The following is a 9,237-nucleotide window of genomic DNA, read 5'->3' on the forward strand; positions in this document are numbered from 1 at the left end:
CAAGGATGAAGACCATTGTAATGATCGTCTTCCACTTAGTGAATAGTAAATATATTTTCCCTTCCTTAGAATTTACTTTTTTCTAGCTTACTTTATTGTAAGAATACAGTACATAATACGTAAAACACATAAAATATGTATTAATCAACTGTTTATGTTATTTAAGAGGCTTCTGGTCAACAATAAACTATTAGTAGTTAAGTTTTGGGTTAGCCAAAAGTTACACATGGATTTTTAATTGTATGAGAGGTTGGTGTCCCTAACCCCTGTGTTGTTCAACGGTTATCTGTATAGCTAATTACAATGTATGTTACTATATGGACTTAATAAATCATTCATTTCTTCTAAGAACTCATATAATGTTATAAAGTGGTTAAATAATTAGATTGCTATTTTAAAATCACCTATCTCTGCCATTAGAAAGGTGAAGCAATGAGAAAACAAGTCCTAATACTCATGTTTTATGTTCTTAAGGTTGTTTTAGGACTGTCGTTCAAAGACTTGTTAAGTTTAAACTTCTTCTAGAAGTCTGCAAAACAATGTAAGATTGTGTGGTTCTAATTACTTGATATAAAAGCTCAAATGTCTAATTTGCATCAAATGCTCTTGGTTAAAATACAGTGATATTCACATAGGAATTAACAGTGGTGATCTGTAATATTCAACCAAATATATGAACTCTACTTGCTTATTACTCTATAGATTTTCTACTGATACATATTTGTCAGATAATGATAACCAGGTCAAATTTCCTTATCACACCTAAAGTGCAAAAATTGCTATTTTCTATATTGACTTTTAAGAAGCTCTCAGAGTATAAACTTTTGTCTCCCCAAATTAATATCTAAGTCATGATGAGCCAATTTCTCCTTAAGAACAATGTTAAAAATGAAGGGTTGGTTCCTAAACACAACAGTAGGCAAGTTTTTAAAATTAAATTTACAGATGAGTATCATTGCACAGCTAATTTACAAATTTATAAATGGCAACAATACTGTCATTTTTAAAAAATATTTATGTTAAACTTATACATGAAACTGTATTAGTATATTGTATCATACAAAAATCTACCTAAAAAGTAACCAAAAAAATCATAAACTTTTAAACTTTAACTTTTTAAGTGCCTTAAAGTTTAGACAGGTGTAATTTTATTTTCTCTGAACAGCTGTTCATTTGGACACGTTCCATACTGTGTCCAATGCTACGGTTATATTTCTTAAACAGGAACTCGGCAACTTCCAAATTCCCTGGTAAATATTGACATGTCTCAGCATGTCAATATTTATACTGTCAAGACTTTGACAAGTTTCAACAATGGCTGCATCTTATTTCTTAGCAGCCACGTGCTTCTGTTGCAGTTGAGCAAGTTCCTTCTTTATCCAATAAAATTCTAATTCACTGCTCAGGTAAAATTACAAGTAAGTTAATAGCATCCTCTAACATAGGACCAGATTGAACTCTGCTTACTTCAACATTTCAGTCACTTCTGTAGGATTAGCAAAGCTATGGAACTGAACAAAAATTCAGGATACAATATCCTCAGGTAATACTTATTTTTAATTACTTAATCTCAAGCCCAATTATCATTTGCCAGCACATTACTAACGTGAAAGCCTTTTCAGAATGTATAGAGCTAATCCATCTCCTTTTCTGTTAGTCTTAAGGGCTAGATGAAGATAAAACTGGTTTAGTTTATAGGCTGCAACAATAATGATAATATTCAAAGGGAAGTTTGAATTCAGAATGTCAACCTAAAGAGTAGTTGGGAAGTTTAGCTCATTATCTAGGATTAAACAAACACTATTTTAAATGCAAAATTAGTTTACCTAATTTTGTGCTAAGTGTCAGAGATAAACTGTTAAATTAATCATCATTAAATCAATCTTAAGAACAAATTTCTGTATTACTGAAAGAAAATGTGCAATATCTTCACACAGTCTGGGATTTCCCAATAGCACACAAGCAGAAGTTTAATACAATACAAAGTTATTGGTAGTGATGGCATCTAGTAAAAACATGAATGCCTCATGAGCAGTTTGGAACTTTGGCATGCATTTCTTCTTTTTGGCAACACAAATCTCAAGAATGTTTTTCTCCCCAAAAGTACCTAATTTCATCAACATTAAAAATTTGCTGTCTACAATTGAACGCTGATCAAGGATTTCAGCCAATGCCTTAGAAAAAAGGCAAAACTCGCTTTCATCAGGGCTGGCAGCTCCAACAATGACAAGGAGCAAATTGTCCAGGGCTATAAAATGCATTAACTCCCTCATACTTGTATAAAAAGGATACAGCACCTTTTAATTATTTTAAAAACAGCCACCTTTTTCCTAGAAAACAAGGTACAGCAAATAAGGAATTGATTTTACACTCAAAAGACCCAGGTTCAAATCAAAACTATGCTTCATAGCTGAGTGTCTTTGATCATGCCATTAAAGCATTAAAACATTCACTGATTACTTCCATGTACCAGGCTTTGATATCCCAAAGATGAGTAAGACACATTTGCAACTTTCTACTGAGATAGAGACACCCAAAGAGAATTATAACACAAATTTGTAAAGTGCAGAGGTAGGGTAGGAGCTCCTCTGAAAAGTAGCACTCATCCTGGCCTGACATTTTAGAAAGATTCCTTGAGTTACGTCTAATATTATACAAATCTTTAAAGAGAAACAGTTAGGTGAAAACAACTTAGGGGTAGAAGAATAAAGATAAAGAAGAACATTCCAAGTAGAAAGGTCTGCATGAGTAAAGGCGCAGAGGCAAGAAATAGTGTGATATATGGAAATGATAAATACTTCAATGCTTCAGACTGCAAATCAAAAATTACAGATTCAAGGTCAAGCGTGGTGGTTCACACCTGTAATCCCAGCACTTTGGGAGGCTAAAGCCAGTGGATCACTTGAGGTCAGGAGTTTGAGACCAGCCTGGCCAACATAGTGAAACCCCATCTGTACTAAAAATACAAAAAATTTGCTGAGCGTAGTAGCACGCACCTGTAATCCCAGCTACTCAGGAAGCTGAGGCAGGAGAATCGCTGGAACCCAGGAGGTGGAGGTTGCAGTAAGTAGGGACAGCTCCACTGCACTCCAGTCTGGGAGACAGAACAAGGCTCCATCTCAAAAAAAAAAAATTACAGATTCATACACCCAATCAAGTCAGTCATTCATTCAACCAAAACCAACTGAGTACTTCTATGTCTCAGACAAATGATTTAGAATGTGGCGTAAGCCAACAAAACAGATAAAAATGCCTGCCTACATGGATTTTACATTTTAATAGGGGAAGACAATTAAAAATACATGTACCAAATATGTAAAACATATATAGAATAGTGATAAATGCTAGAGTAAAAAGAGAAGGTAAAACAGGGTGGAGGAGTTCCTCCACCTGTTGGAAGTTGCAAAGCTCAATTTTAAATAGGGAGGTTGGGGTATGCTTTACTGCAAGGGTGACATTTGAGCAATATGTAAAAGATGTGAAGGAATTAGCTGTACGGATGCAAAAGCATTCCCAATAGAAGATGTACCCAGTGCAGTGGCCCTATGATAGAAGTAGGCCTAGTGTACTTAAGAAACAGGCTGGTAAGTATGGCTGGAACAAAGGGAAAGAGAATACAAAGACATGCAGTCAGAGAGGTAATGGGAGACCAGATCATACACAGCAGGGGTGTCCAATCTTTTGACTTCCCTGGGCCACAATGGAAGAATTGTCTTTGGCCACACATAAAATACACTAACACTAATGATACCTAAAGAGCTAAAAAAAAAAAAAAAAAAAAAAAAAAATATCATAATGTTTAAAGGAAGTTTACAAATTTGTGGTGGGCCACATTTAAAGCCATCCTAGGCCACATGCAGCCCGTGGGCTGCAGGTTGGACAAGTCTGATGTAGACTATTGTAGGTCAAAGTAAGGCTGTTGGCTTCAATTATGAATTAAACGATTCACAAAAGGTTTTTAAGCAAAAAAGTAATGTTATATTCTTTTTTATATTACTTTGGAATAATTCTGACTTTACAGAAAAGCTGCAAAGATTGAAAGTTCCCATATAATCCTCACCCAGTTTCTTCTAATGTTAACATCTCACACTGCCACGGTGCATTTATCAAAACTAAGAAACCAACACTGATACATTTCTATCAACTAAATCATAGACTTTATTTGGATTTCACCAGTTTTTCCACTAATAGCCCCTTTCTGTTTCAGGATCCAATCTAGGGTAACATATTGCATTTAGAATCTTACATCTAAATATACAATTTTTGACTTATATTTTAAAAGTATCACTCTGGCTGGCATATGAGAATAGACTGTAAGGAGGAAAGGACTGAAAAAAGCAGAGAGAACAGAATACAATTACCGTAATCCAAGCATGCAATCATAGTGGATAATGACAAAAATCCAAGCAAGAGACGACCGATATACTAATAACAGAAATAGTAGAAAACTGTTGAATTCTAAATATATTTCATAGAAAAAGCCAACAGAATTTGTTGGAATACAAGGGAAAGTAAGGAGTCAAGGATGATTCCAAAGATTCAACTGAGCAACTGGCTGTATGAAGTTGCCATCAATTCAGAGGAGAAAGAATGGGACAGGATTGGGAGCAAAGGAGTTCGTTCTGGGACATCTGAGCTCAAGATATCTTTTTAATACACAAATGAAGATGCAGAGGTAGAAAAAGGGGACTTGGGACATGGAGAATAGAAAACCCTTTAAAGGATTTTCATTGCAGAGAAGAGCAAATAAATGGGGTTGAAAATGGAGAAAGGTTAAGAGAAGCATTTCTTAAGGTAAAAGAAATAATACATAGATTAAATAGAAGTGTCTTTTTTGGTGAAAATTCTTTTTAAAAAATGATACTGGGTTTATTTGAGGTTTACAACTTGATGTTACAGGATACATATAGATAGTAAAATGGTTACTTCAGTGAAGGAGATTAACACCTGTCGTCTACGTTATATTTTTGTGTGTGACAAGAGCAGCTGAAAATCTACATTTAACAAAAATCCCTAACACAATCAAACTGTATTAACTTTGGTCCTCAAGTACATTTCACTCTGAATTGAAAAGCCATGTAGGAAGAGAAAAAAATGAGAGAGAAGAAGAAAAAGGACAAACACTGGAACACGAAAAACCCCTACCTGAGGTTAGGGAGGCTAGCTGAGGATCAGAGAAAAAAAGCAGAACAATTGTCTTTCAACATATGTGAATAACAGTGACTGAAAAAAGGTAGGTAATGTAAATTAACCCTATCATTAACACTAGAAACAAAGTAAAATGAGAAAATGGGGAGAAAGTGGTCTGGTGATATAAATGCAGTATCAATTTAATACTAAAGCCTTTTATAGTAGTACTCTCCTTATCTAAGGGTGTACATCCCAAGGCCCCCCAGGGAGGCTGAACTAAACTGCCTTCAATCTGAGCATGTTTCTGTTCACATCTACCCAGAAATTTAATTTCTTTTTTATTTTAACTAAGCTTTCATCACACTATGGGTGTAAATTTGGCAGTTTGAGGTGTGACAGCAAAACTAGCACACGTTTCTTTTTGCTTATTCACAATTTTACAGATAGATTCGTTCTTACCATAGATCTTAGCAACATCAGCATATGATATTTTTTCTTCCTTATTAAGTGGAGAGCTTTCACTTTTTCACTTAAAAGAGGCACTTTACAGCTACTCTTTGGCGTAACCAAATTGCTAGCATCGTTATTATTGTGCTTTGAAGCAATAATTAAGTAAAATAAGTATTACTAGAACACATGCACTATGATACCACCTCTATCAATCTGATAACCAAGCAACTAATAGGCAGGAAGTTTATATAGCAGGGATATGCTGAACAAAGAGAAAAGATGATTCATGGCCCCAGGCTGGATGGAGTGAGACGGAATGATATTTCATCACAACTCAGAAGGTCATGCCATTTAAAATTTATGAATTATTTCTGGAATATTTTTTCTTTTCTTTTTTCTTTTTCTTTTTTTTTTTTTTTTTTTTTTTTTTGAAATGGAGTCTTGCTCTGTTGCCCAGGTTGGAGTGCAGTGGTGTAATCTCAGCTCAATGCAGCCTCCACCTCCCAGGTTCAATTGATTCTCCTGCCTCAGCCTCCTGAGTAACTGGGACTACAGGCATGCACCACCACACCTGGCTAATTTTTGTATTTTTAGTAGAGACAGGGTTTCGTCATGTTGGCCAGGCTTGTCTTGAACTCCTGATCACTAGTGATCCACCCACCTCAGCCTCCCAGAGTGCTGGAATTACAGGCAGGAGCCACCACACCTGGTTGGAATTTTCTGCTTAATATTTTTAGATTGTGGTTGATCACGGATAACTGAAACAGCAGAAATCAAAACCTCAGATAAGGAGGGACTACTGTATTTAGTGCCTAATATATGCAATTCAACCATTCCTCCATTATAATTCCTCCTCTCCAGGGACTTTTAATTTAGCAAAGAGAAAGCCATGCACAATAATAGCCAACACTTTCTGAGGGCATATTGTACGTCAAACACTTGCCTAGATGATTTACTTGTAATAACTCATTTAATCCTCATAACACTGAGGACACCTGTGCACTGGCTCCACAGAAAAATACAAATATCCACTATTTTTACATACGATTCTAAAATACCCATGAAACCAAAGTTGGAAATATTCTTCCAGAAGCAGGAGGGATAATAATTTTTTTAACCGGCCAGATGTGGTGGCTTACACCTGTAATCCCAGCACTTCAGGAGGCTGAGGTGGGAGGATCACTTGTGCCCAGGAGTTTGAGGCCAGCTTAGGCAAAAGAGTAAGCCCCTGTCTCTATAAAAAACAAAATAAAATTAGTCAACTGTGGTGGAATATACCCATGGTCCCAGCTACTGAGGATACTGAGGGAGGGAGATAGATCGCTTCTGCCCAGGAGGTTGAGGCTGCAGTGAGCCATGATTGTGCCACTGCACTCCACCCTGGGCCACAGAGCAAGATCCTGTCTCAAACATAAAAATAAAAATAAATAATTTTTGAACAAAGGAATAACGTAGTCATTTTATTTCTAGTAAGGAAAGGATCCAAGATGGTTTTAAATTAGGATTTATTACAAAGCTTCCAGAAAGTCTTTTGAAATTGTGATATAATCTGAAAACCAAAATGTAGGTGATTTATGTGCTTAAAGGTGATGCAGCTAAACAATCACCTCCCAAAAAAATCTCAACACATCAGATTAACTTTGATGTTTTACATAAATACAATAAACATTATACATATTTGTTCGGCCTCATTTATTGGCACATGCGTTTCTCTGTGGACAACTAAAAAACTGGCAATATTATTCTTTATTATTTTGAAGCTTTCTGATGCTCTTCACAGGTAGCCTGAAGCACAGCTTCATACAGAAGTATTAGCCTTTAGTGTAACAAAGATCAAGACAATCTTCATATGAAACCAAGGGCAGTTGTCTACAGACACATTTACTACCCTAAAAGCCAAGCTCAATAAGTTGCAAAACATAATTTCCAAAACAAAACCAGGTTTGTTTAATTTGAATGGCAGGAATTGAAAGGTACAATGTAAAGCAACTACAAGACAGAATATTAAAGACTTTTTTCTTCCTCAGGTAGAGAGTACTGTGTTTTTTTTACCTTTCTTTTTACCCTCTCCCCCATCCTTATTAAATTCCTTAAAGGAATAGACCATCTTTGTTTTATGCTGCAATCTCGAGATCCCTGAATAAAGCAGGCACCCAGTAAATACTTGCTAATTTGTTTATTTGACCAACCTTTGACAAGTCAATATAACATACTCAAATATCAAGTTAGTTATAGTTTAAAACAAAACCTTACAGGGTGCAGTTGCTCACGCCTGTAATCCCAGCACTTTGGGAAGTTGAGGCGGGTGGATCACGAGGTCAAGAGATTGCGACCATCCTGGTCAAAATGGTGAAACCCCGTCTCTACTAAAAATACAAAAATTAGCTGGGTGTGGTGGCATACACCTGTAGTCCCAGCTAGTCGGGAGGCTGAGGCAGAATTGCTTGAACCTGGCAGGCAGAGGTTGCAGTGAGCCAGGATGGTGCCACTGCACGCCAGGCTGGCGACAGAGCGAGACTCTGTCTCAACAAATAAATAATCTTTGTGTGCCTGAGCAAACAATGTAAACACAAATAGCAGAATCCCAAATCTTCTAATCATTGTGTTGCCCTAATACAGAAGGGTCTCATAGGCCGTATACAGCTCATAAACCAACATCTCACGTGAGTTGCCTTCTCTCTCTCTATCCACCTTCAAAGTCAATAAATAAAAAATTGATGACATTCTGAAAAGAACCCTCTGCTGCCTGGGAAAAAATACACCACACATTAAGCGCCAAAAGGTTGCCATTAGGGGGCAGAGTGAAAAACTCTCACTTCTAATACTTTATTAGACTAACAAGAACTATGCAAACTCAAACACGTCAAAGCGCCTGTTTCTCCACCTATAAAATGCAGCAAGAAAAATGTGTGTATGTGTGTGTAACAGAACCTCACCTAATCCTCACCTAATGGAATAATTAAAATCAGAAAAAGCTAAATACTACTAGATTACACATTGGCTTGTCATCCGTCTTGCCAGTTGATATCTTTAAAGTACCTAATCAATTGCTGCACTCCCTAAAGGGGAGTCATTCCCATTAGTTACCACAGAAAGTTCTTTCCTGACTCCAAAGAGCTTAGTGCGTTTCAGCCCCCGATGCCTGGAGGGAACCCACAGTTTATCAAAATCTGGGGATTGAGAGGACAGGCCAATGTCAAACAGCATACTGAACACTACCCTCTGGATTCAACTGTCCTCCCAATTCCACAACCAACACAGGGCATTTCAAAAGTGCTTCGCATTCCCAAGAATCCCCCAGATGTAAATGGAGAAACTGAAATTGAGGTGAACAGGTAGGTGCGCACACTGAGGATGATTTCGGGAACCCTAACATCCCCAAAAGCTCACAAGAGGAAGGCGCGGGCGCTCACAAATTGAGGGGGATTCTCTTACTGTGGAGTTCTAGGGGTAACTGGCATGGGATTTTTTTAAAAGAAACAAAAAAGATAAAAAGAACAGAACATCAGATTTTTGTTAAAAAGGCAGCCCCACTTCCGGACCCTACCTCTCCGTGACTCCACTTCCGGTCTCTTCCGAAACGCCCGCTTTCTCAGATCAGTGTCTTGCAACCAATGAGAGCATCAGTTACTTCCGCCGGCCTGCGGGACGTGTTCT

At 37.1% G+C, this 9,237-nt stretch overlaps 1 protein-coding gene across 1 annotated transcript in view; it reads right to left on the reverse strand.

Annotated features, from left to right (window-relative positions):
* The window catches only part of XRCC4 (X-ray repair cross complementing 4), a 276,417-nt gene extending 267,184 nt beyond the window's left edge, over positions 1–9,233 (reverse strand). Inside the window, exon 1 of the mRNA XM_032276749.1 lies at positions 9,128–9,233. The gene's annotated coding sequence lies outside the window, so the exon portion shown is untranslated. The remainder of the gene's footprint in view (positions 1–9,127) is intronic.
* Positions 9,234–9,237: the final 4 nt, after the last annotated feature.

This window comes from Sapajus apella, unplaced genomic scaffold, assembly GCF_009761245.1.
Source record: "Sapajus apella isolate SASKATOON/1434 unplaced genomic scaffold, GSC_monkey_1.0 scaffold1, whole genome shotgun sequence".
Classification (NCBI taxonomy): Eukaryota; Metazoa; Chordata; class Mammalia; order Primates; family Cebidae; genus Sapajus; species Sapajus apella.